The following is a 26313-nucleotide window of genomic DNA, read 5'->3' as shown; positions in this document are numbered from 1 at the left end:
ACCATTGGTTCACTTTGTGCATGCTCTTTGCACGCAATCTCCATATTTATACTTATACCTGTTATCTCGTACATGTTTGACAAACTAAATAAAATAAATAAAATTAAATAAAATTAAAAAATGTAAAATTTATGAAAAGAATAAAATATAATTAGTAATAATAAATAAATACAGATTCTAAAATGCCAATAGTATTTCCCCTCATTTTTAATGCAGAATTTGGAAATACTTACAGTTATTGTCCCCTGCCAAATGGCTACTGTAGTTCAGATTGTCCAGAAGGTGAGATATTGCCATACTGGTGTTGGGGAAGTCAGTATTGCTGCATATGGTAAGTCAACAACAGTGTATTTTAGATGCCATATTTTTTACAGCAGAAATATGTAACTTAGAATTTTTTTACTGTATACCTGACTCTCTTATTCTGCTCTAAACAAATGCAGCAGTGTCCTTTTAAATACGATTTTTTATTGAAGAAGTGTTTTTTGCAGGATTAAAAACCGCGGAAACATAAAGCTAGGAAAGATTTTAAAAATCATGAAAAATTAAAAGAAAAATTTAAAGAAGTAATTTTTGATCTTCCTTGCAGCAGTACAAATGCAATAGTTTTAATTGCCAGGAAACATTTTTAATTTAAACACTACTAAAATCACTTTGGATTTTTCTTTTTCTTAAGATGCATATCTCTCTGATGTAATGGTGTTGAGGAAGTCTTTAAGAACCTAATTATTTTCACAGACTCCTGAGTAGGGGGCTCTTCAGCCCTTGGGGTTTTATGTTTTGTACTTAGCATCTCCACATATATGTAGTCTCTTTATTATTGTTTTTTATTCTCAGTAATGTAAACCACCCAGAATCGGTCTCTAGCTGGACAGCCTTATAATTATACCAATACCTATATCAATACTTTATAACTACATCTGTCACACCAGGGACACATGTTAAGTTTCAATTAAACTAATTTATTGTTCATGCCTATGTGCAGGAATTTAATCAACTAATGGTCAGTGCTATTTTGGTGCTAGATAAGGATTAACAGAATTTAAGAATGGTTGGAGTTAGGCGACTTGTGGGAACATAATGGCTCCAGGTGGATTCCCTTTTTGATTCTAAACAATGAATTAATTAACAATAACTCTTATTCTTCTCTTCATATTTTTTCTAAGAGTTTGTTCTCCTTTTTAGAATATTTTTTATTTCCCGCTTAGACACTATTAGAGAGCAGAAGTGTCTTCAGAATCTGATGATTTCATCAAAGTGACAAAGTAAACATGACAACAGAGCAATGTGAATGCCACCAGTGTCATGATTCCTGTACAATAGGGGAACAGCTGATGTCATAATAATATGATGCTTTTGGTATCATTTTCCCTTCTTTTACCCCAACCCATCAGAGAACATCTCTAATTAAAAAAAAAAAAAACTGTATTGGCCTATTGGTTGATTCTTTCTTATATTCCTGTTGAGTATTATTTTTTATCGTTTGAAATCACTTTGAAGTATTAGGATGAGATTTGTCCATCTTGACCATTAAGACTTTTTCTCACACTCCCTTCTTTAGTTGCCCTGTGTGTTTTCCCACAGAGTTCTTTTAATATAATCGATCAATGAATGGTTTCTCTCCTTCCCTTCCTTTATCCTTCTACCATGAACTTTTTTTTCAGTCAGCTGCACTATTTCCCATAGTAATGGTAATTCTCTTGGAGATCAGAACAAATTCTGAACAAATGCTGCTTTTGGGGATGAGGGTACCTGAATTAATAAAATATATAACAAATGAAAAAAATATACAAATAAGTTAATAACTCTAGAACAATATACTGATGTAGGCTTTTATAGAACTTTGTCTATTAATACCAGTATTTTCAAAATTGATTTGCTGCTGATTTATGGTTCTCTCTCATTTCTTAATCTGCAATCCTTGTTTCTTTTAAATAAACATCTGTAGGCCTTCCGAACAACATGGTATGGGATAAAATATCAGGAAAAGTCTGAAGAGTCTGAAGAGTTCTGAAGAAGATATTGAAACATGGTGGCTGGAAGGTGTGCAAGCAATCTTGCTGAGATACAAATATTTTGATTGAATGTATAATCTGGAAAAAGATAACAGTTTAACATGTTGATCTGTATATTAAAGCTCTATAATAGCAATTGGTAATTGGTAATTATTATACTCCTTTACTGTATCAAACTGGGGTTAAATACTAATTAGAAAAAGTTGACCAAACTGAGATTAATAACATGACAAATGTATAATTTCCATGTGACTAGGTGGAAATTACTTAGAAATTACCTAGTATTACCTCGAGTACTGCAAGTGCTTCACACTCTTTTTGTTTAACTTAGAGTTGGACACAATTTTACAAAATTTGAGATAATGAATATCTCAGAGTTCTGTAGGGGGAAATGATCATTCTCATGTGAATAGCAGATGAATTTTCTAAGTGCATAGAGGGGCATTTCTAGTTTTCAAGTCTAGAAACTGAGAACAAAAAAATCATTTAGATGATTATTAATATTCATTGGTTCATCCATTCAGATATTGTCACATACAAGCTAATATTCATGAGAATGCTGGCATTCCAGGTCATTCAGTGTAAGATGCACGTGTACAACTACAGATAACACAAAACACTTAAAAATCAAATGTAAATGATATTTGGGTTAAACTTTTCAGAAATTACTCTGACACATGGGATACTTTGAAAGCACTGCTCAGTCAAAAGTATAGAAGTTTCCATAGGAATCTCTGGAGGATTCTGAGCCTGGTTGATTGCTATCCTAGTCCTTTAAATGTTCAGCCTATTCAAAATCTTACAATAACACTTTGGTTCTCTGATTATATAAAGTTTTGCTTGCTTAGATATCATAGCTGCTGATTCCAGGCCCAAATAGACTTTCCAATGTCTCTACCACATGTATCAGGAATAAAAATTACATAGATGATTTCCTCAGTTTTCTCTAGGGAAAAGAGATATTCACCAATGATTTCTTCAGCAAGCTATTGAAAATATTTTAGAGGAGAAACCCGTATGATTTCTCTTAAGATGTAATATCTATAATTTATTTATTTATATATATATTTATTTATTTATTTTATTTCTATACCGCCCTTCTCCCGAAGGACTCAGGGCGGTGTATAGCCTGATTAAAAGCACAAAGACAAAGAAAATTTAAAAATAATTAAAATTATTAAATGATAGGCTCAATTTAAAACCCCAAATTTAAAATCCCATTTTATAAAACCCAATTAAAATCTTTACCTTGATAGCCCAGCCTGGTGGAACAACAAGGTTTTGAGGGCACAGCGAAATACATGGAGATCAGAGATTTTACGAATTTCTGGGGGCAGCTCATTCCAAAGGGCAGGGGCTCCCACAGAGAAGGCCCTCCCCCTGGGTGTCACCAGCCGACATAATTTGGCCGATGGCATCCTGAGGAGACCCTCTCTGTGGGAGCAGACTGGCCGGTGGGAGGCTACTGGTGGCAGAAAACGGTCTCGAAGGTATCCAGGTCCAATGCCATGGAGTGCTTTAAAGGTGGTGACCAACACCTTGAATCGCACCTGGAAGACCACTGGGAGCTAGTGCAGCTCACACAGGAGGGGTGTCACATGGGCACAACGAGTTGCACCCATAACCACCCATGTGGCCCCATTCTGGACCAGTTGGACCCTCTGGGTGCTTTTCAAGGGGAGCCCCATGTAGAGAGCATTGCAGTAGTCCAGTCGGGAGGTGACAAGGGTGTGAGTGACTGTGCGCAAGGCATCGCGATCAAGAAAGGGCTTCAACTGGCAGATCAGGCGAACCTGATAAAAAGCCCCCCTGGCCACGGCCGTCATGTGTTCTTCTAAAGACAGCCGTGCATCCAGGAGGACACCCAGATTGCGAGCCCTCTCTGTGTGGGGTAAAGACTCACCCCCAATAGTCAGCGATGGCACCAGCTGACTATATCGCGACACCAGGAACCAAGCCACTCAGTCTTGGAGGGGTTGAGTCTGAGCCTATTTCTCCCCATCCAGACCCGCACGGCCTCCAGGCAGTGGGACATCACATCAAGGGCATCGTTGGGGTGGTCCGGGATGGAGATGTACAGCTGAGTATCATCAGCATACAGATGGACTCTCACCCCAAAACCATGGATGATCTCACCCAGCGGCTTCACATAAATGTTGAACAGAAGGGGCGAGAGGACCAACCCCTGTGGCACTCCCCATGCAATGCGCCTTGAAGTCGACCTCTGCCCCCCTGTCAACACGAACTGCAAGCGGTCAGAAAGGAAGGAGGAGAACCACCGCAAAATGGTGCCCCCTATTCCTAACCCCCTCAACTGCTGCAGCATGATACCATGGTTGATGGTATCAAAAGCTGCTGAGAGATCTAACAGGACCAGGACAGAGGAGCAACCCCTGTCCTGAGCCCTCCAGAGATCATCCACCAACGCGACCAATGCCGTTTCAGTGCTGTACCCCTGCCTGAAGCCCGACTGGTACGGGTCCAGATAGATAGCTTCATCCAGGTGCCCGGGCAGTTGTTGTGCCACCACACTCTCAACAACCTTCGCCACAAAACAAAGGTTGGAGACCGGCCGGTAGTTGGCTAATTCAGCCAGGTCCAGGGAAGGCTTCTTGAGGAGGGGCCTCACCACCACCTCTTTCAAGGCAGCGGGAAAGGCACCCTCACTCAGAGAAGCACTTATAATCCCCTGGAGCCAGCCTCGTGTAACCTCCCGGGAGGCCAGTACCAACCAGGAGGGACACGGGTCCAATAAACATGTGGCGGCACTAATCCTACCCAGAACCCTGGCCACATCCTCGGGAGCCACAGGATCAAACTCCTCCCAGATAGTGTTCTCAAGACCTACCCTCATCTCCTCCCCCAGACTCACCCAGTCGGAGCCCAAGCCTTCCCGAATCCGAGTGACTTTATCATGCAGGAATTGCACAAAATCCTCAGCTCACCTCTATCTATCTATCTATCTATCTATCTATCTATCTATCTATCTATCTATCTATCTATCTATCATCTGGGCCTGGCGCTTTTTTACTTTTTTGTTTTTTGATTGCCTCAGATATCTCCCATGCTGTTATCTCATTATTTAATAAAGTTTTACCTTCCTCTGAGATTCTTACCTTCTTCTATCTTCTCCTTATCCTCGTTAGGTTTTTAAAAAACTCATATGCGACCTTCCTCTTTGCCTCATTTTGATAAATTAACTCTAACTTCTTCATTGTGTAATTTACTAATCTGGTTCTTTTCTTTCCGTTTTCTTAGTCTATAAGCCAGCCATCTTCCCGGCTTATTTGCATTCTCAAAAAAAAAATGTTTAATGCTTTTAATTTGTTGTGCCATATTTTCCTTTTCAATTATATTTAATTTGTGTTTAATTGTGTTTATTTGTTGTTTCAATTCCCATTTTATGGGTTGTTTCTGCAGCTTTTTTCCAGTTTGCTAATATCTTCCTCTATTTTTTTTTTTTTTGCTGTTGTCTTTTTTGTTTGTTGTCTTTGGCCATGTATGATATTGCAATACCCCTCATAAAAGCTGTTGTCGTGTCCCACAGGTTCTGATTGTTCGTATCCTCTTTTTTATTACTTTGGAAAAACAAACTCATTTGATCATCCATCTTTAATTTAAATTCATTTTGATTCAAGATTAATTTTTTTAGGGTCCACCTCCTTTTCCATTTAATTTCAATGGGATTGTGGTCTGCCCACGAATTTATGTCAATATTAACTTCCTCAATTCCCAAATTTAAATCTGTCGATGCCCAAACCATATCAATTTGAGACCAAGATTGATGTCTACCTGAATAATAAGATTAGTAACTGTGAAAGGGATCTTGGAATCCTAATGAACAATCACTTAAGTATGAGCCAGCAGTGTGCTGCACCTGCCAAAAAAGCCATCACAGTTCTAGGCTGAATAAACAGAGAGATAGAATCAGGATCATGTGAAGTGTTGAGTGTACTAGTTTATAATGTCTTAGTAGGACCACACTTGGAATACTGCATCCAGTTTTGGTTGCCATGATATAAAAAAGATGTTGAGACTCTAGAAAGAGTGCAGAGAAGAGCAACAAAGATAATTAGGGGACTGGAGGCTAAAACAGTGGGGAAATTCCCCCAGTTCTGTCCAGTTCACATGAGTATGTAGCACCCGTGGCATGTGGTTTGCTGAACTGGCAACGCTGGCTGCGGGGAGGCTCCACTCACTTGTCGTGACATTGTTTTTAACTCTTTGTGCATGTCGAATTGGCAGGGAAGATAAGTAGATTTCATGCCTGGTGTAGGCCAAAAATGGGTGGGTGGTGGGGGTCTGTTTTTGAAAGAAAGAGAGAGAGAGAGAGGGAGAGAGGGAGACAGGGAGAGAAAGAAAGAAAGAAAGAAAGAAAGAAAGGAAGGAAGGAAGGAAGGAAGGAAGGAAGGAAGGAAGGAAGGAAGGAAGGAAGGAAGGAGGGGGGTGGGTGGGTGGGTGGGAGGGAGGGAGGGAGGGAGGGAAGGAAAAAGTAAAGGAAAGAAGGACTACAAACCTGGCACTAGACACAGCTTCAGAGGATAATCCAGGGCTGGAAGGGACCTGGAGTCATCTAGTCTAACCCTGCTCCAGCAGGATAGTGTTAGTGAGTTTCTGTCTTTTGATCCCCCAGTCACATGACCCTACCAAGCCACGCCCACCAAGCCATGCCCACAGAACTAGTAGGAAAAAAAATAGATTTCACCACTGGGCTAGAACATAAAGAATGGTCGCTAGAATTGGGTATGTCTAGTTTAATGAAAAGAAGGCTAGGGGTGACATGACAGCAGTGTTCCAATATCTCAGGGGTTGCCACCAAGAAGAGGGACAACCATTTTTCTGAAATGGTATAGGGCCGTGATGGTGAACCTATGGCACGTGTACCACAGGGGGCACATGGAGCCATATCGGTGGGCACACAAGCGTTGCCCTAGTTCAGTTCCAGCGCACATGGTGGGACTGGAAGACGGGAAATGGGCCATTTCCAGCCTCCAGAGGGCCTCCAGTAGGGTGGAGAAGGCAGTTTTTGCTCTCCCCAGGCTCCTAGAAAGCCTCTGTAGCCTGGGTTGGGCAAAAAACAGGCCTACCGGGCCCACTGTTTCATAGCGTGCCAAAAGAGGGGGAATGGGGGGGGGGTGTGGCGTGTGCATGCGCAAGGGGACAGGGCGCATTGAATTATGGGTGTGGATACACGTGTGTGTGATCCCCCCGTGCTCCCCCCACTTTTGGCACACAACGGCAAAAAGGTTTGCCATCACTGGTATAGGGTTCCCTGCCTGAGCAGGGGATTGGACTAGGAGACCTCCAAGGTCCCTTCCAACTCAACCTATTCTATTCTAAAAACGGGTACTTAATCCATTGAATAGATCTTGCATTTCTAGGGTTGAGGATAGATTATTGAGTTAATGGACCATTGTTGGATCAATCATAGGATTATTTCTTTATGGTGAGTGGCCCTTAGCAGAAAGTGAGAATCTGCTCAGAGCTTTCACTAATTTATGAAATTGAAATTGACAATTGCGACCATAAGCTAAAAATGAGCCAAGGGTATCCACGGAGAGGAAGTAAGCCAGGAATCCTGTAGATTTACTTCAGAAAATAAATGAAGTGCACCAAGTAGTTAAGAATCAGTGGATATATATAAGAAATGTCAGAAAATGGATAAAAGAGGCACTTTTGAGGAAGCAATGGCAGACTGAAATGACTCTACTCTTTGCAGAGCCTACAAGTGTGGTGGAATGAAGGGCTGGTGAATAAACTAGCTTCTTGACATTGCTCTCTAGGCAAAGGGAAAGATCTGGGATCACTCACAAGAGTTCCATATAGAGCAGTGGTGAAATTCATTTTTTTTTCTCTACCGGTCCTGTGGGCGTGACTTGGTGGGCATGGCTTGGTGGGGGTTATGTGACTGGGTGGGCATGGCCAACTTGACATCACTCACGTCGAGGGGCGCCTTACCTGTCCCCTCCCCTCCGAGCCACTCCTTGTCACGAATGGCAGGAAAATGGGGAGGTGAATTTTCCTGCCTACCATCCTTCCCTCAGTCTGTGCTGAGCTTCAGGAATGGATGACAGGCAGGAAAATCCCCTTCCCCATTTTCCTGCCTTTCATGAAAATGGCTCCATTCCAAGCCTTCAGTGTTGCAATCCTGGGATATGCTGAAGGCTTGGAATGCCTCTGTTTCAGCGTAGAATGATTTTCACCTGTGTCTTTCTGGGCACAGCTCTTCTGCCTGTTGGGCCACTTCCTGAAGCTGGCAGCTCCACAGCAAGCCGCTTTGCTTTTTCCCTCTTTTTCCTCATGGGAAGCTTGTGTGGTGGCAACAGCAGAAGGTGGAGGCAGAGGCATGGAGGAGGCAGAGGTAATCACAATGCACCAGCCCCTTCATCCCACTGTCTCTTGGCTTGCCTGCAGCTGCACCGAACAAGCACCAGCACAGGGCATCTGGATTGCCTGCCTCCCGCATGCTGGTGCCACTTCGCAAGCCTCCCACAAGCCTCCCAGAAAGAGGGAAAAAGCAAAGCAGTTGGCCGCGGAGCTGCTGGCTTCAGGGAAGTGGCCCAATAAGCAGAAGCACTATGCCTAGAAAGAGAAAGGCAAAAGTGGTATTTGTGCTGCCCCAAGAGGCCAGCGGGCTGCAGAGGTGAAGGAGAGCTCCGGGGCAGCAGTGGTGCTCTGGGAGGGAGAGTGGATGTCCCAGGGCTGCACATGGTGGGTGGGGGCAAGCAACGAGTGGGCAAGTGGGTGGGCAGGGCGGGGCCAACCAGAGGTGGTTTTTACTGGTTTGGTGAACCATTTAAAATTGCTGCTACTGGTACATGTGAACTGCTTCGAACTGGTCGAATTCTACCCCTGATACAGAGGGAAGACTGTAAGGTAGTTGTCTCTGGTGGATTTTAGAACCCTGGGATTCAAGGGAAAGTCAGCTTTGCCCAAGCAGTGGGTTCGAGCCCTGAAATAGACATTGGGTTCACACACTTCCTTCTTATTCATTTAGAAATTTCTTGTTCACTGTTTATTCAATATTAAGAACCTTCAAAATGACAAATTTCACTTCACTGGGTGATCCATTTTCTATCCTCAGCAAAAGAAGTTTGATGTGAGTTCAAGAACTAAAAAATAATATTTTGAAATAAACAGGAAAATCCCAATTAGAATGTTGATTCTGGAAAGTTATAAATGGATTAAGGAGTCAAATAAGATTTTGAAATCCTTCATGTGGGTTATTTAAAATTCTATTTAAAATTATATGAAGATTTTGAAGCTAAGAGCTAGAAACCTTCCCATAGGGAAATGCTGTGAATTAGAGTAAAATATTATGAGAACTTTGAAGGCCATTATTAAAGGAGAAGAGATACACTGATACAGAATGAGAAAAGTATTTTAAGTTAGAAAGAATTTAAGGCTATTTGGTGAAAACACCTTCAGAAATTGCCTAATTGTCTGCTACCATTAAAAAGGGTTTTAAAATTAGAAACAGGGGAAATATCAATGAGATTGAGACTGTTGAATTTGGCAGAACCTGTTGAGTGATGTCATCTCATCACCGCTACCGCCTCTGGAGAACCAGGCCAAACTGGGAGGAGCCCACCACTGGACAGTACCAAAAGGAAAAAAGATATGACTCTGGAAGTTGAGCCCTCAGGTCGGAAAGTGTCCAAAATGCTACTGGGGAAGAGCAGAAGGCTAGTACTAGTAGCACCAGAAAGAGTGAAGCAACTGGGCCAAAGCTGAAAGGATGCTTAGCTGTAGATGTATCTGGTGGTGAAAGGACAGTTTGATGCTGTAAAGATTTTTTTCTCCATAGGAACCTGGAATGTAAGATTCATGAATCAAAGCAAGCTGGATGTGGTCAAACAAGAGATGACAAGACTGAACATCGACATCTTAGGAATTAGCGAAATAAAATGGACAGGAATGGGTGAATTTAATTCAGATGACCATCAGGTATACTACTGCAGGCAAGAATCCCTCAGAAGAAATGGACTAGCCTTCATAGTCAATAAAAGAGTTGGAAAAGCAATACTGGGATACAAACCAAATACAATCCAAAATGACAGAATGATCTCAGTTAGAATCCAAGGCAAACCATTCAATATCACAGTAGTCCAAGTCTATGCCCCAACCACTGGTGCTGAAGAGGATGAAATTGACTGGTTCTATGAAGCCCTACAGCACCTTATAGAATTAACACCAAAAAATGATGTCCTTATCATTATGGGGGAATGGAACGCTAAAGTAGGAAGCCAAAAGATAAAGGAATAATAGGCAAGTTTGGCCTTGAAGAACAACATGAAGCAGGGCAGAATTTGACAGAATTTTGTCAAGATAATATGATTGTCATAGCAAATGATTGTCATTTTCCAACAACCCAAGAGACGATTCTACACATGGACATCACCAGATGGTCAACACAGAAATCAGACTGACTATGTGCTCTTCAGCCAAAAACAGAGAAGCTCTATACCTGTGATGGCGAACCTATGGCATGTGTGCCACAGGTGGCACATGTAGCCATATCAGTGGGCATGCCAGCTCAGCTCTGGCGTGCATGTGTGCACTGGCCAGCTGATTTTCGGGCCTTCTGGGCCCACCAGAAGTAGGGAAACAGGCTGTTTCCTGTCTCCAGAGGTCCTGGGTGTGGGAGTGGGGAAGGGCCATTTTTCTTTCTTACCTGGCTCCAGATCCTCTCTATGTATCTGTGGAGGGTGAAAACAGCCTTTCCCACTCCCTCGGAGGCCCTCCGGAGGCCTGAAAGAGCCCATTTCCCAACTCCCGGTGGGACAGGAAGTGACTTTTTTGCTGTCTCCAGCCTCCAGAGCCTCTCTAGGAGTCTGTTTAAGGAAAAGAAAGATGGGGGGGATGAGGCTCTGCATGGATTTTCATGAGATAAATGCGGTATGGTGGAAAACACCTACCCCCTTTCCCTCATGAAAGACCTACTGAACTACCTTTCAAAAGGCAAAGTGTTTACTAAGCTTGACTTGAGAGAAGCCTACTACAGGGTGCGCATCAAAGAAAGGGATGAATGGAAGACTGCTTTCAACTCCCCATTAGGTAGCTTCCAATTCAAAATCATGCCCTTTGGTCTCCAAGGAGCCCCTGCTGTATTCATGCAGTTAATTAACGAAGTGCTGCATGAACATTTATACAAGGGGTTTCTAGTCTTTTTGGATGATATTCCCATATTCAGTGAGACATTAGAAGAACATGTGAATCTAGTCCAACAAGTACTAAAGAAACTGCTAGCGGCAAAACATTATGCGAAGCTGTCCAAATGTGAGTTTCACAAAACTTCTCTGGACTATCTGGGCCTCTCTAGGAGTCTCTGGAGGCTGAGGACAGCAAAAAATGACACTTTCTGTCCCACCAGGAGTTGGGAAATGGGCTGTTTCAGGCCTCCGGAGGGCCTCTGAGGGAGTGGGAAAGGCTGTTTTCACCCTTCCCAGATGCATAGAAAGGATCTGGAGCCAGGTAAGAAAGAAAAATGGGTCTACCAGGCTATCGCGTGCCAGGAGTGGGGGAGGAGGGGGGGTTGCGCGCATATGCACAGGGCAGGGTGCATAGAATTTTGAGTGTGGGCATGCACACACACAAACCTCCCCCACCACCTCTCTCCCGGCACGCGATGGCAAAAATTTAGCCATCACTGCTCTATACAGTCAGTAAAACCAAGACCAGGAGCTGACTCTGGCTCAGATCATGAACTTCTCATTGCAAAATATAGGCTTAAATTGAAGAAAGTAGGGAAAAGCACTATGCCACTCAGGTATGAACTAAATCATATCCTTGATGAATATACAGTAGAGGTAACAAGTAGATTTAAGGAAGTAGATCTGATAGGTAGAGTGCTTGAAGAACAATGGACAGAGGTTTGCAACATTGTACAAGAGGTAGCAGCTAAAACCATTCCAAAGAAAAAGAAATGCAAGAAAGCAAAATGGCTATCTGAGGAAGCTTTGCAAATAGCTGAGGAAAGAAGTGAAAGGCAAAGGAGAAAAAGAAAGGTACACTCAATTGAATGCAGAATTCCAGAGAATAGCTAAAAGAGATAAGAATGCCTTCTTAAATGAACAGTGCAAAGAAAAAGAAGAAAACAATAGAATAGGGAGGACCAGAAAATTGGAGATATGAAGGGAATGTTTCATGCAAAGTGTCAGTTTTGGAAGATAATTTTCTTTTTGCTTCTAAACTGCCACATATTTTAGCTGGGGAAGTTGGGAGAGGGTTGTTGTTGGAGCTATAGAAAGATAGTCATAACAACATTCCGTATGATAAATTCCCTGAAAAGCCTATGGGTCCTCCTGGGGGAGACAGGTGGTTAATGTGCTAATTGTGTTAACCCCTGACTTCAGTCTTGTCCCAGGATGCATTCCTTTCCTGAGGGTGGGGGGGGAAGCCTGTCAGTTTTGGAAGACAATTTTCTTTTTGCTTCTAAACTGACACATATTTTAAACTCTCAACTGGGGAAGTTGGGAGGGGGTTGTTGTTGGAGCAGTAGAAAGTTAGTCATAACAACATTCCGTATTCAAGGACTTTTGCCTGCGTCTGATGTAGACTGCTTGAAGATTGAATCCGGTGGAGTGTGAAGAGTTGATTGAACAATGTGATGAACTTGTGGGTGTGGAACAGGGCAGTGAATTCTTAGCTGGGTGGGGAAAACCTGGAAGCTTTCAGATTCAGGTTTTCCCAGATGTGCCAACATGACATTTCTAATAAATTGGAACTTTGAGGAACCTCAGGCCTCAGAGCTTTATTTTGTTGGGGGTGTTCCTTGGAACCCTGACACAAAGATGGGCATGATAAAGGACCAAAATGGCAGGGACCTAACAGAGGCAGAAGAGATTAAGAAGAGGTGGCAAATTTACACAGGAGAATTTACAAGAATGAGCTTAATGTCCCTGATAATCACAATGGGGTGGTCACTGACCTCGAAAAGTCAGTTTACATTCCAATTCCAAAGAAAGGCAATGCCAAAGAATGTTCAAACTGTCGCACCATTGCACTCATTTCACATGCTAGTAAAGATATGCTTAAAATCCTACAAGCTAGGGTCCAGCAGTATATGGATTGAAAACTACCAGAAGTACAGGCAGGATTTCGAAGAGACAGAGGAACTAGAGATCAAATTGCTAACATATGCTGGATCAGGGAGAAAGCTAGGGAGTTCCAGAAAAACATCTACTTCTGCTTCATTGACTATGCTAAAGCTTTTGATTGTGTAGATCACAACAAATAATGGCAAGTTCTTCAAGAGATGAAAGTACCAGATTATCTTATTTGTCTCTTGAGAAACCTATATGCGGGTCAAGAAGCAACAGTGTGAACTGGACACGGATTCACTGATTGGTTCAAAATTGGGAAAGGAGTCTGGCAAGACTGTATACTGTCACCCTGCCTATTTAATTTATATGCAGAGCACATCATGAGAAAGGAGGGGCTAGATGAATCAAAAGTTGGAATTAAGATTGCCGGGAGAAATATCAACAACCTCTATGCAGATGGTACCACTCTAATGGCAGAAAGAGAAGAGAAACTAAAGAGTCTCTTGATGTGGGTGAAGAAGGAGAGTGCAAAAGTTGGCTTGAAACTCAACATTAAGAAAACTAAGATCATTTATTTATTTATTTATTTGTTGGTTTTAATTTGTATACCACCCTTCTCCAGCAGGACTCAGGGCGGTGAACAGCCAAAATAAAACAGAACATACAAAATTTAAAAACAGTTTAAAAATAATTAAATATTTTTGGCCACAATTTAAAACAACCCAATTAAAATCAATTAAATTTAACCAAAAAACTGTGGGATCAAGCCAGCCCGGCTAGGTGAAATAAATAAGTTTTCAGGGCCCAACGAAAAGTCCGGAGGTCTGGTATTGTACGTATCTCTGGGGGGAGGTTGTCCAGAGGGCGGGCGCCACCACAGAGAAGGCTCTCCCCCTGGGGGTCGCCAGCTGACACTGTCTGGCGGACGGCACCCTGAGGAGGCCCTCTCTGTGCGAGCGTACTGGCCGGTGGGAGGCTATTGGTGGCAGAGGGCGGTCTTGTAAATACCCCGGCCCTAAGCCATGCAGCGCTTTAAACGTGGTCACCAACACATTGAGGCGCACCCGGAAGACCACCAGGAGCCAGTACAGCTCGCGCAGGAGAGGTGTCACATGGGAGCGCCCCGTCACTCCCATAATCTCCCGCACGGCCACATTCTGGACCAGCCGGAGCCTCCGGGTGCACCCCAGGGGGAGCCCCATGTAGGCCCATCATGGCATCCAGCCCTCTCAATTCCTGGCAAATAGATGGGGAAGAAATGGAGGTAGTGACAGATTTTATTTTCCTGGGCTCCAGATCACTGCAGATGGGGACTGCAGCCAAGAAATTAAAAGATGCTTGTTCCTAAGGAGGAAAGCTATGGTAAATCTAGAGAGCATACTAAAAAGCAGAGACATCACCCTGCCAACAAAAGTGTGTATAGTCAAAGCTATGCGGTTCCCAGTTGCAATGTATGGCTGTGAAAGTTGGACCATAAGAAAGGCTGAGCGTCAAGGAATTGAGGCCTTTGAACTATGGCTCTGGAGAAGACTCCTGTGAGTTCCTTGGACTGCAAGGCGATCAAACTGGTCAGTCCTAAAGGAGATCAACCCTGACTGCTCTTTAGAAGGCCAGATCCTGAAGATGAAACTCAAATACTTTGGCCACCTAATGAGAAGGAAGGACTCACTGGAGAAGAGCCTAATGCCGGGAAAGATTGAGGGCAAAAGAAGAAAGGGACAACAGAGAACGAGGTACTGAAGCAGTAGGCATGAGCTTAAATGGACTCCAGAGGATGGTAGAGGACAGGAAGGCCTTGAGGAACTTTGTCCATGGGGTCGCAATAGGTCGAACATGACTTCGCAACTAACAACAACAAAAATATAAATGTAATTCTTAATTGGTTTTTCTTAACAAAGACTAACTATCAAGGCTTTAAAGATTTATTTTTAAAAAGAGATAAGATATGGAAAGAAGAGCATTTTTAATTGTATTTCCAGAGGAAGCAGTAAGCTATTGTGTTAAAAATAAAGGAATACAAATTTATTTCTAAATTTTAAGGTGCTTGCTGAATTTATTTAGAGAGATCACCTTCCATTCTGCTATGAGAAATGCTTTAAACTGAAGAAAAGGAAACCAAAGAATGAAGCTGGACTTCTGAATACTACTCTGCTATTTTTCCTCCTGTTCATATTAGAGAAATAGTAAGTAATATTTGGCCTAAAATATGCATTTATTAAATGAAAAAGATTAAAAGAGTTGGAGATCAGAGAGAAAGTTCATTCTTAATGCTGTAGTATTTAAATAACCAAATGGTACTGTATGTGAGGAAAAATATGAACTTTTTAGTATTAACTTTAAAAACATTAAAACTATTAAAATTAGATTATAATTATTCATGGTAACTGAGCATTTTTTATGTTATTATGTTCTTTGTACTGAAGCTCCCTCTTGTGGCTGAGAGAGAGAAAAAAATCAAAATAAACAATAACTGCTTTAGCTAGGCTAACTTACACATTTGATTAGCCTAAAAGAGATGCAGCTATTTTCAACTGCTTACTATCTTCCCTTCTTTCCTAGAATTCCTGCTGGCTTCTTCATTTACTTTACTCGTGGGAAGTTTGCAGGGAGAAAGTCAGTGGGGAACCCAGTATTAAATTTCAAGTCCAAGGCTAGCAAGCAGGTGAGTGTCTGCTGCCAAGTGAGGGAGGGCATGATGGGTGTGCAGGTGTGCTGGTCAAGAAGGATTCACTGGTGTGTGACCCATGCTGGGTTGGTTGGGGAGTGACATGGGTGTGTATGTATTGGGAAATATGCATGGGGATGAATGAGAGGTGCAGTGCAGGTTGTGTAAGTGCAGGGTGAGACATATAGGGTGAGAAGGAGGAGTTGTGGGATATACAAGAGATACCATACAAATCAAGGAGATTCTTGGGAGTATGTGAGAGGCACCATGCAGGACACGGACAGTACACAGGGGGAGTGGGTGGATTGAGAAGGGTCCATGGTGATATGCAAGAACTGTTCTTTCATGGGTCAGGGAAGGTCCATAGGGGGTGGAAGTGTGAGGAAGTGTGTTTGGGTAGGTTCAAAAAGTACCACAGTTGGGGAGTTGAGGAAAGGATAGTACATAGGGGGTTGGCATAGGTCAGGAAGGGAGGGTAAGATAGCATTGGACAGGAAAGATACACAGGGGTTCCTTCTTCCCTGTTCTTTCTTTCTTTCTTTCTTTCTTTCTTTCTTTCTTTCTTTCTTTCTTTCTTTCTTTCTTTCTTTCTTTCTTTCTTTCCTTCTTTCCTTCCTTCCTTCCTTCCTTCCTTCCTTCCTTCCTTCCTTCCTTCCTTCCTTCCTTCAAAACTGGCAACAATATCTTTCATCTCAGCTAATTTGGATACAAAGAAATCCTACTTCCTTCCTTCCTGAGGAGGTCCTGAGAACAGAGGGGTGTTGATGAGATGATCATGATCTTAAAATCATACATAACTGATGTTGGTGTTCAGGACATCCTGTGATAAAAAGTATCTACATAGATAATCATTATCCTTTAGCATAGCACGCCCATTAGATTTACCTGTGGTGTCCACCTGAAAAAACTATTTGAAGAATATAAATATCCACCACAATCATGTTAAAACAAGGCAGCGTTCTAGGTCCAACATTCTTTCTGCTTTTCAGCAAATATTTGCTGGTTAGAAATGATCTAAAAGTTGACCCACACTCTGTCAAGGACCTAGGAGTACTCATTTCAAAAGATCTAAGCCAGTGGTGAAATGCAAAATTTGTTACTACCGGTTCTGTGGGCATGGCTTGGTGGGGGGGGGGGAAGTGTAATGTGACTGGGTGGGCATGGCCAACTTTTTAAAAAAACTTTTCAAAGCACGGCCGAACAGGTTGCAGAAAAAAATGCTTTGAAAAGCCTCTGACAATCCCAGCTGAGCCGGCGATCATCAGAAGCTTTTTTTTTTTTTACTTTTAAAAGCATTGTTGTAGAAGAGGTTGTAGAAAAAATGCTTTTAAAAGTAAAAAAAAAATGTCTCTGATGATTGCCAGCTCAGCTGGGCATGGTGGGAGTGGGCAGGGATTTTTGCTACCAGTTCTCCGAACCACCCACCGCCATTGCTACCAGGAGCATTTCACCCCTGATCTAAGCCCCAGAGCTCACTGTAACATCATTGCAAAAAAGGCATTAAGAGTTGTCAATCTTGTTTTCTCTCTGGTAATGCTATACTTCAAACTAGGGCATACAAAACTTTTGCCAGATGTATATTTGAATACTGCTCACCTGCCTGGAACCCTCACTGTATTTCAGACATCAATACATTAGAGTGGGTCCAGAGATATTTTACTAGAAGAGTACTCAAATCCTCTGCTCAAAATAAAAATTCCTATACCACCAGGCTTGAAATTTTCAGCCTCGATAGACTCACACTACACTGTCTACGTTCCGACCTGTAAATGAGTACTTTAATTTCAACCATAATAACACAATGGATATCAATAGATTTAAACTCAATGTAATTTGCTCTAATCTTAATTGTTGGAAATATGACTTTTGCAATAGAGTAGTAAATGTCTGGAACAATCTACCTGATCCTGTTGTTAGTCTCTCTAATCCCCATATCTTTTACCTTAAACTGTCTACCGTGGACCTTTCATGTTTTTAAAGAGGTCCCTAAGGGGGCGTGCATAAGCGCACCAGTGTGCCTTCCGTTCCTGTCCTACTGTTCCTATTTATATGTACTCATTTTATGTGTTTATGGCTATGTTTTGCATATTTATATGCTTTTATTTGTGCCAATTTTTTTTCATGTGTCAATGTCTATGTCTGTACTGTTACTTGTTTCCTTGTACTTGTAAATAAATAAATAAATAAATGAATAGATAGATGGAGGGAGGGAGGGAGGGAGGAAGGGAGGAAGGAAGGAAGGAAGGAAGGAAGGAAGGAAGGAAGGAAGGAAGGAAGGAAGGAAGGAAGGAAGGAAGGAAAAGCATGCAGAACATGGCTTTCTGAATTCTTAACCAATGCTGTAAAGGGAGTCCTTGTAATGAAAATATGTGTCACCTGAGTATGTCTAAATGGCAAAAAAAGTAAAATTCTACATTTAGGCAAGAAAGACAAAATGCACAGGTACAGTATATGTGTTACCTTACTCAATAGTAGTAACTATGAGAGGGATCTTGGAGTCCTAGTGGACAACCACTTAAATATGAGCCAGCAGTGTGCTGCAGCTGCCAAAAAAAGCCAACACAGTTCTAGGCTGCATAAACAGAGGGATAGAATCAAGATCACGTGAAGTGTTAATACCACTTTATAATGCTTTGATAAGGCCACACTTGGAATACTGCATCCAGTTTTGGTTGCCACGATGTAAAAAAGATGTGGAGACTCTAGAAAGAGTCTCTGCTCTGCAGAGAAGAGCAACAAAGATGATTAGGGGACTTGAGGATAAATCATATAAAGAATGATTGATGGAACCGGGTATGTCTAGTCTGATGAAAAGAAGGACTAGGGGTGACATGATAGCAGCATTCCAGTATCTCAGGGGCTGCCACAAAGAAGAGGGAGTCAAGCTATTCTCCAAAGCACCTGAAGGTAGGACAAGAAGCAGTGGGTGGAAACTAATCAAGGAGAGAAGCAACTTAGAACTAAGAAGAAATTTCCTGACAATTAGAACAATTAATCAGTGGAACAACTCACCTCCAGAAGTTGTAAATGCTCCAAGACTGGAAATTTTTAAGGAGAGATTGGATAACCATTTATCTGAAGTGGTGTAGGGTTTCCTCCCTAAGCAGGGGTTGGACTAGAAGACCTCCAAGATCCCTTCCAACTCTGTTATTCTGTTCTGTTCTGTTCTGTTCTGTTCTGTTCTGTTCTATATACTGTTTCTAATCAGGGACTTATAAAATGCTTGAGTTCATTTGCTTCTGGGTTTGTGTGTATGTATGTGTGTGTTGTTTCTGTTGTCCTGTCATGCTGCATGTGTATGTTTTGGTTTGTAAATGTATACTGGAAATATGCAATTATTGCATTAGAGTCATTTGATGATGATGTGTGTATGTCTGAGATGGAGGAATTATTAGCATTCTGAATCACTGCCTCTACTATTACTCCCCAGTATTCTAATTTAATGTTATTAGATAGGGCCCGATGTTCAAGTCTGTCAAGATCCATCTGGACCTTGAGTCTATCTTCTGTGGTGTTGGCTATTCCTGACAGTTTAGTGTCATCTGCAAATTTGATGGGTTCCCCTTCTATTCCCTCATCAAAATCATTTAGAAGATGTTGAAAAGTACTAACATGGAATCTTGGTGTTTCCCACTGCTTACTTCCCTCCATGTAGATGTAGTTCCATTATGGACGATATATTGAGTGTGGTTTGTCATCCAATTATGAATCCATCTTGTGGTGATGCTGTCTATCCCATATTTCCCCAACTTACTAAGAAGAATTGAGAATCTACTTTCTCAAATGCCTTACTGAAATCCAAGTATACAATGTCCACTGCATTTCACTGGTCCACTAATTTAGTCACGTTCAGAAAGAATAAAATAAGATTCATTTGCCATGATATGTTTTTGACAAACATGTGTTGGCTTCTGGTTATAACTTTGCTTTAGTGTTTGGATTTCAACTGCTGAAGTAGGCTGATACAGTCTCTGGTCAGTGCTGTAATCTTTAAATGATCCAAATTGAAATCATGCTGCATCTCCATTCAATCACCTAATTCCAAAATTCCACTTTGACAGAATGCTTCAATCTAAAGTTGTTGACTTGAAATAGCCCTTCAGATTCTACATAGCTCTGATTTTTAATGTCTGACAATATCTTTGTGTTTCTATAATTTCTATATGTGGATCTGGAAGAACTAATCAGGGATACAGATCTGCAGAGAGCACTGAATCAGAATGATAGTTAGAATCATTCATCTTATTTCATGTCATGTTTATTTCCCATGATATTAAACAGATATTACTTAGTTTAGACCTGATTTATTATGTTACTCGGATTCGAATTTGGGCTTCTTGCATGTTAGGCAGTTGAATTAACCTCTGAGCCACAAGTTCTGCTTCCTTCATCAGCTTGAGTAAGGGTATGGCTAGCTGATGAGAGCTAAATAGCTTGAAATAGATCTATACTAGTCTCCCTTTATTTCTTTATCAGCAAAAATATAAATTTGGTATAAAATGGTTTGTCGTGAATGCGACTGCTTGAGTCCTTGGCATTCTCTGAACTTGATCATTTGCTTGTAACTGGGAATGCTAGTAGTTGTCTATACAATTCTTCCAACAAAATGGAAGACCTTATCAAAACTTGCCTACTCAGCTCTCTACAGCACAACCAACACAAACTGTGAAAAGGGAAAAACTGCCATAAATCCTAAGCATCTCCAAAACTCTCTGATTAAGTGTATTTAACAGACATACAGGTCAGTAGCAGAATTGGTGAACAGAAAAAAAGACAAATAAAATTTTATGACTTATCTTACTTTGTGAATGAAAAATAAAATGAATGGTTCCATTGTGATATTAGACACTTCTCAGATAGATCGATTCAGGAAAGAGATTCTGTTTATTTAAAATGTCTTATTTTTTAAAAATAAGATATTTTAGCCTGTAGGAAGAAATCTCCTTCTGGGTTTAGCTCCAAGTGGGGAAAAAGACACTGGAAACATGGAGACTGCTTGGAAAGATGGTTTAATGGTGGACAGGATCACATGGCTTGAATTCCTGAACAGAAAAGGGCCGAGATACAGCGAGTCCCTGGGTTTTATGCTCTCTCTGGCTTTGAACTTCCTGGGGCCCAGAAAGAGTATCCTGATTGGTTGTCAGACTCCCAGGGGTTGGGGGTCTTAGCTAGCCTTGCTGGCTGATGTAATCTTCCCAGGTGCCATGTGGTGAGTTTCTGTTGCTAGATGGGTTCTATTGTGTTGCAGATGATGGTCCATTGACAAAGATTGAATTTCTGCCTCTGGCCCATTGACAAAGGGTGGGGGCAGGAAGATGGGAGCTGCTTCATCTTTAAAACATGCTTCTCCATTTCTCATCCAGGGAAACATAATATTCTGCCTTTTTAATATTTCCTAAAATATTTCATTCTTCTAGGAAAGGGGTGGGTGCTAACTTCCTACAAGCCAATGAAGTTGAATTTCTACATGTTACATTTTCCTGGAATCCAACTAATTTTAGATCAATCTTGTTTTTGATAAAATTATTCTTTCTAGAATGGTGGGATGGGGAAAGTTATACTTCAGGTCCTTCATTTTATTTCTCATACCTGTACACTAATCTGCAGGAGAAAAATAGATTATATTTTAAAGCAATTACTCTAGTACATACTGCATGTTCAAACACAGTAATTTTATACAATATGTGCAGTTGTCATCTTCTGTTATATAAAAATTAAAAACTTAGTTGGTTCCAGAGTGTGTTTGTAAAAGATTAGTACAGGTAATTTCTCATCTTTCCTCCATCTCAAAGATTTTCTAGAAATCTAGATATATTTGTCCATCTAACATCACTCAGGAATTAATTAATCAATGGACAATGTGCCTCCAGGAGTTGTGGGTGCTCCAACACTGGAGGTTTTTAAGAAGAGTTTGGACAACCATTTGCCTGAAATGGTATAGGGTTTCCTGCTTGAGCAGGGGATTGGACTAGAAGACCTCCAAGGTCCGTTTCAACTCTGCTATTCTGTTATTTTATTCTGAAGCCAGAATTTTTATAAACTGCAATTCCAGTAAGACAGGATTAATAGAAAAGAACAATGAGAACTGCAGCCCTGCAACATCTGGAGGGACACATATTTTTGATTGTTTCAGAATCTTTAATTCTTGTTTTATATAATGGAGATGGTTATTGTTTCAAACTCATTCAGCAACTATTTTACCCTTGTGATTTTGTGTATACCTTTGAAGGTATATCTTCCTAAAGCAGTTTATGATACCTTAAAACATAAAATGATATGACATTGATAAGAACAACAAGAGCTAAAAATACAAAAGCTAAGCAGAGAAATGAGGCAAGGTTTTTGTTAAGAGAAATTCCATAATCCACTAATCAGAAATCTGTCATGAGATGGAAAGATATACTATTTATATCTGTGTATGTATAATATGTGTATCTCCGCTGCCTGTGTAATATTTCCAATTGTTCTAAATTGATGTTGTGGTCCGCCAGCAGCCTGTGGACCTGGCAGTGGAGTCGGACAGTGAGGAGGCTGGGGGGGACAATGGGTCAGTCCTGGAATCAGGGGAAGGCCTGGATGAGGGCTCTGTGTCGGAGGCAGAGATGGGGCCAGGGCCAACTGGGAGCGATGCGCAGACTCCGGAGCCTCCAGAGACGGACAGCAGAGAGGCAGAGGAACAGGTGGAACCTGTTCCTAGTGCACGCATGTGAAAAACTATCACAGGCAAGAGCAGCTGAAGAAAAAAGGACAACTTGGGAGTAAGGCCAGAAGATGATTGGCCACTCCCATAAGGCTTAAAAGAGCAGCAACGAGTCATTGGGTTCTTTGTAGAAAAGCAACGTTGATTCCTGTGCTTCTTGTCAGCATCTCTTGAACTTTATGGAGTTTTGGCCAAGAAAAGCCTTTGGCAGGTTGCCAAAGACATCAAAGTTTGGTGATAAGGCTGACGGACTGGTTATTAAAAATTTTGCTTTGGACTAAGCTGAGAATGAATTAATTCTCAGCTGTTTTAATAAAACAAGTTTGTTGAGGACTGAATTGTGTTTGGTAATCACGACTTGGGCCTTGGTCACAACAGTTGGGTCCCTTTGGGGTTATATCCAGTATGTTATATCCAGGTTGGATGGCTTTGGCATGGACTGCCAGAAAGCGCCAGTCCAGAACCACTTCAAGCAATAGCAATAGCACTTAAGAGTTATATACCGCCCCATAGTACTTTACTGCACTATGTCAGCATATTTCCTCCAACAATCTGGGTCCTCATGTTACTGACCTTGGAAGTGTGGAGGGCTTAGTCCACCTTGAGCCTGTCAGAATCAAATATCAGGCTGTGGGCAGATTTCAATTTTGCATTCTAATCACCACCAGTGCTCCTTTTTAAGGCTATCTAAAGTAGCCTGTGTCAAATTGTGTTATGTGGAATCCTAGAATTTTTTGAGAACTTGATAGGATTCTGTGAAAGACAGACCAACCTACCCTCCCCCTAAAAAAAAACCCAGTTCATTTGGACATAACAAATTTCTGTTGCTACAATTTTGTCTTCGGACTTTGTCCATTCTTGGAAGACTCTGGCTAAGCTGAGTGGGATTCAAATCGCTAACTACAGCCTTGCCTGCAACTTGCACCAGAATTGCATAGTCTGAACAACCGTCAATCATCATTGAGAGAGAAGATTCTTCATAAACCTAACCCACAGGATTTACGAAGAAGCCTTATTTCAGACTTTTCCCCTGGTACAAACTGTAAAGCAGTGTTTCTCAACCTTGGAAGCTTGAAGATGGGTGGACTTCAACTCCCAGAATCCCTTAGCCAGTGCTGCTAGATAGAAAAACTTGTCATTATCTAGATTTCAAAGATACAAAAACAAATATTCAAATTGTTATTCATTTCATTTTTATAATCATATGGTTTCCCATTTGTTTCTTACTACTATTCATATTTCAATTCTAATTATATATAACATCTTTCTCTTTCATTTCTTTTTCTCCCTTCCCATTTTTATTTTTGCCTTTTTCTTTCTCCTTTTTTTCTTTTGTGTTTTAAAATCTTGAACTCTCCTCTTTTGCCCTAGATTTCCCCTTGTTTCCCATCTCTTTTCTCTTTTTCCTATTTCCCCACTATTTATCCCACTGTTTATTCCAGTGTAATCATTCTGTATTTCACAGATCTGGACTCTTCTATTTTGCCCTGAATTTCCTGTTGTTTTCCATCCTTTTGCTCTCTCTTTTTTCTTTTCACTGTTAATCCCAGTGTAATCATTTAAATTCTTTATATTCTTTCTATGCCACCCTTCTCCCCTTCTTTGTCTCTTTCTGCCCTTCCTGTTTTTTCCATTGTTAATGCCAATGTAATCTCTAAAAATCTCGTTTTTATTACTATTTACATATTCAATTATTTTTCCAAAATTACTCTCCTTATTTTTATCTTCTTCTTTATATTCAGTCTCTGTATCTTGCTTCTCTGTTTTTGTTTACTTGTTAGTTTGAGCATGCTCTATCTCAATTTTTGGGTCCTCAAGTTTCAATTCTCCATGTAACATTGTAATTATTCCTCTTATTTCTGCTTTCCACAACGAGTACATCATTTCCATCATTTCTCTAATTTCCTGCGCCATTTTGTTCTTTCTGTGCTAATATTGTTCCAGTTTTAAAAGTTCCATTGTTTTCTTTTTTCTTTTTCTAAAGTCCAAGTGCTTGCAGACAAAGCAATCCTCCCCAAAAGTTTTCACAACTATTATCACTGATGTAAAATTCAAATTTTTCCAAAACCAAGATTCCAAATTGCAATGTTCTTTTTTCTCCTGAAGATATCTCTCTACAATCCACAATTCTCTTAATTGTTTAACAAAGTGTCCATTTTGTATCAATTCTCATTCACAATCTAGCTTCTTTTTTCTTCTTTTTAACTTTAAAAATACCAAATCAATTTTTATAGTCCAGTCCAAATTAAATAGTACTTTTCCCCCTCTTTTTTTTTTCCTTTTCTTTTATCTTTAGGTATATCAACAGCACTTCTGTTGTAGGGCTTAATATCCAATTGTCTTTTCTTTTTGTTAACCTTCAAAAAGAAAGGATCTATTTATTTCCTTTCCAATCATTTAGTCAATTTTGGGGTTACTTCTTCTAATTCTTAAAATTTTCCAAATAATTTTATTCAAAAGTCAATTTTCTTTTCGGGCTTTTGTCCCTTTAAATTCTGCTTGCATCCTCTTTTTCTCCCCCCATGCCCATTACACTGGGGGTTTCAAGTTTAAAAATAATTCTTTTTGTTGTTACTTTACCTGTAGGTTGGCTGTCACTCAGCCGGCTTCAAAAACTCAGTTGCATTCACTGCTCCTGCTCAATACTTAGTCCAGTTGCCCCAGCTTCTTGGCAGCTGCAATGGCTGCCGCCCCCACTGCCAAATCAGAGAGAAAATCCTCTGACCTTCGAGGAACTTGCTTGTTCCTCTTAGTCTTCCAAGGTGCCTCTCCTTCTTCTTCGTCCCTACAGGATAGTTCTGGGAGGACCCAGATTGTTGTGGGCAATATGCTGACTCTGTAAATCACTTAGAGAGGGCTGTAAAGCACTATGCAGTGATATATAAGTCTAAGTGATATTGCTAGTGCTAGTGCTATCAATTTTCTATGGAAAAATCTTTGAACCATAGAAACCTGGGAAATACTGGAGCTGCCTGTAAAAATGTCCAGATCTGGCAATGTTGGTTTGTTGCGTAATTTTAAGGATCAGACTCAATAAATGATTCAAGAATGAAGTATTCAAACATAACACTATTTATTTACAGTAGGCATTCTATATTCTCTGAATGATTGTAGATAGAAGCAAGTGGGAGGTCCATACGTCCCCTTTTATATTAGTGAGGCGGAGTAATAGATGGGAGTGGTTACATATGAATACATTAAGAGGGAATATAAATTAACCCCTGATATTCTGTGAATGTACATTTTCCTTATTTGAGAATAAGGCATTTACTTGTAACAAATCCCCCTCTAAATGCCGATTCGATATACAGCAATAATTACATTCAGATTCAAAGCAATATAAAACTTGTAATTTAGAAGTTAAATATTTGTGTTGTTTAGATGGCAAAGGCTTAGTCAGTATGTCAGCTATTTGTTCTGATGTTTTGCAGTGAACGGCTTTAATAAATCCATCTTGAGATAATTGTCTTACGTGTTTGAATTTGATATCTATATGTCTGGATCTTTGACCAATAGCATCAGATCTAGATATCTCAATAGCAGCTTTGTTGTCTTCATGTATGATAAATGGTAATGAAGGATTTTTCCAAATATCTGATAATAAATCATTAAACCATACAAGATTGTTGGAGGCTTTAGACAAACAAACATATTCTGCCTCGGTTGTTGATGTGGCTACTAAATCTTGTTTTCCAGTATACCAGTAGACTGGACAATCGTTAAGAAAAAATATATAACCTGATGTGCTTTTTCTGCATTTAGTATCACCTGCCCAATCCGCATCAGCGTAACAAGTGAGAATGGGCTCTTTAACATTATTAGGTTCCAGTAGTAGGCAGAAGTCTAAGCTGTGCTTTAAGTACCTTAATATTCGTTTAACGGCTTCCC

At 40.8% G+C, this 26313-nt stretch overlaps 1 long non-coding RNA gene across 1 annotated transcript; it reads left to right on the top strand.

Annotated features, from left to right (window-relative positions):
- The first annotated feature begins 214 nt into the window (after window positions 1–214).
- On the top strand, window positions 215–2151 carry LOC132711996 (uncharacterized). The gene is made up of 2 exons (XR_009622703.2): window positions 215–331; window positions 1949–2151. It is a non-coding gene; the product is annotated as an uncharacterized LOC132711996 (long non-coding RNA).
- Window positions 2152–26313: the final 24162 nt, after the last annotated feature.

The sequence above is a fragment of the Pantherophis guttatus genome, chromosome 1 (assembly GCF_059756535.1).
Source record: "Pantherophis guttatus breed Tessera chromosome 1, ASM5975653v1, whole genome shotgun sequence".
Lineage (NCBI taxonomy): Eukaryota > Metazoa > Chordata > Lepidosauria > Squamata > Colubridae > Pantherophis > Pantherophis guttatus.
Note: the sequence above shows the minus strand (reverse complement) of the source record. Positions and strands in the feature narration are given on the sequence as shown.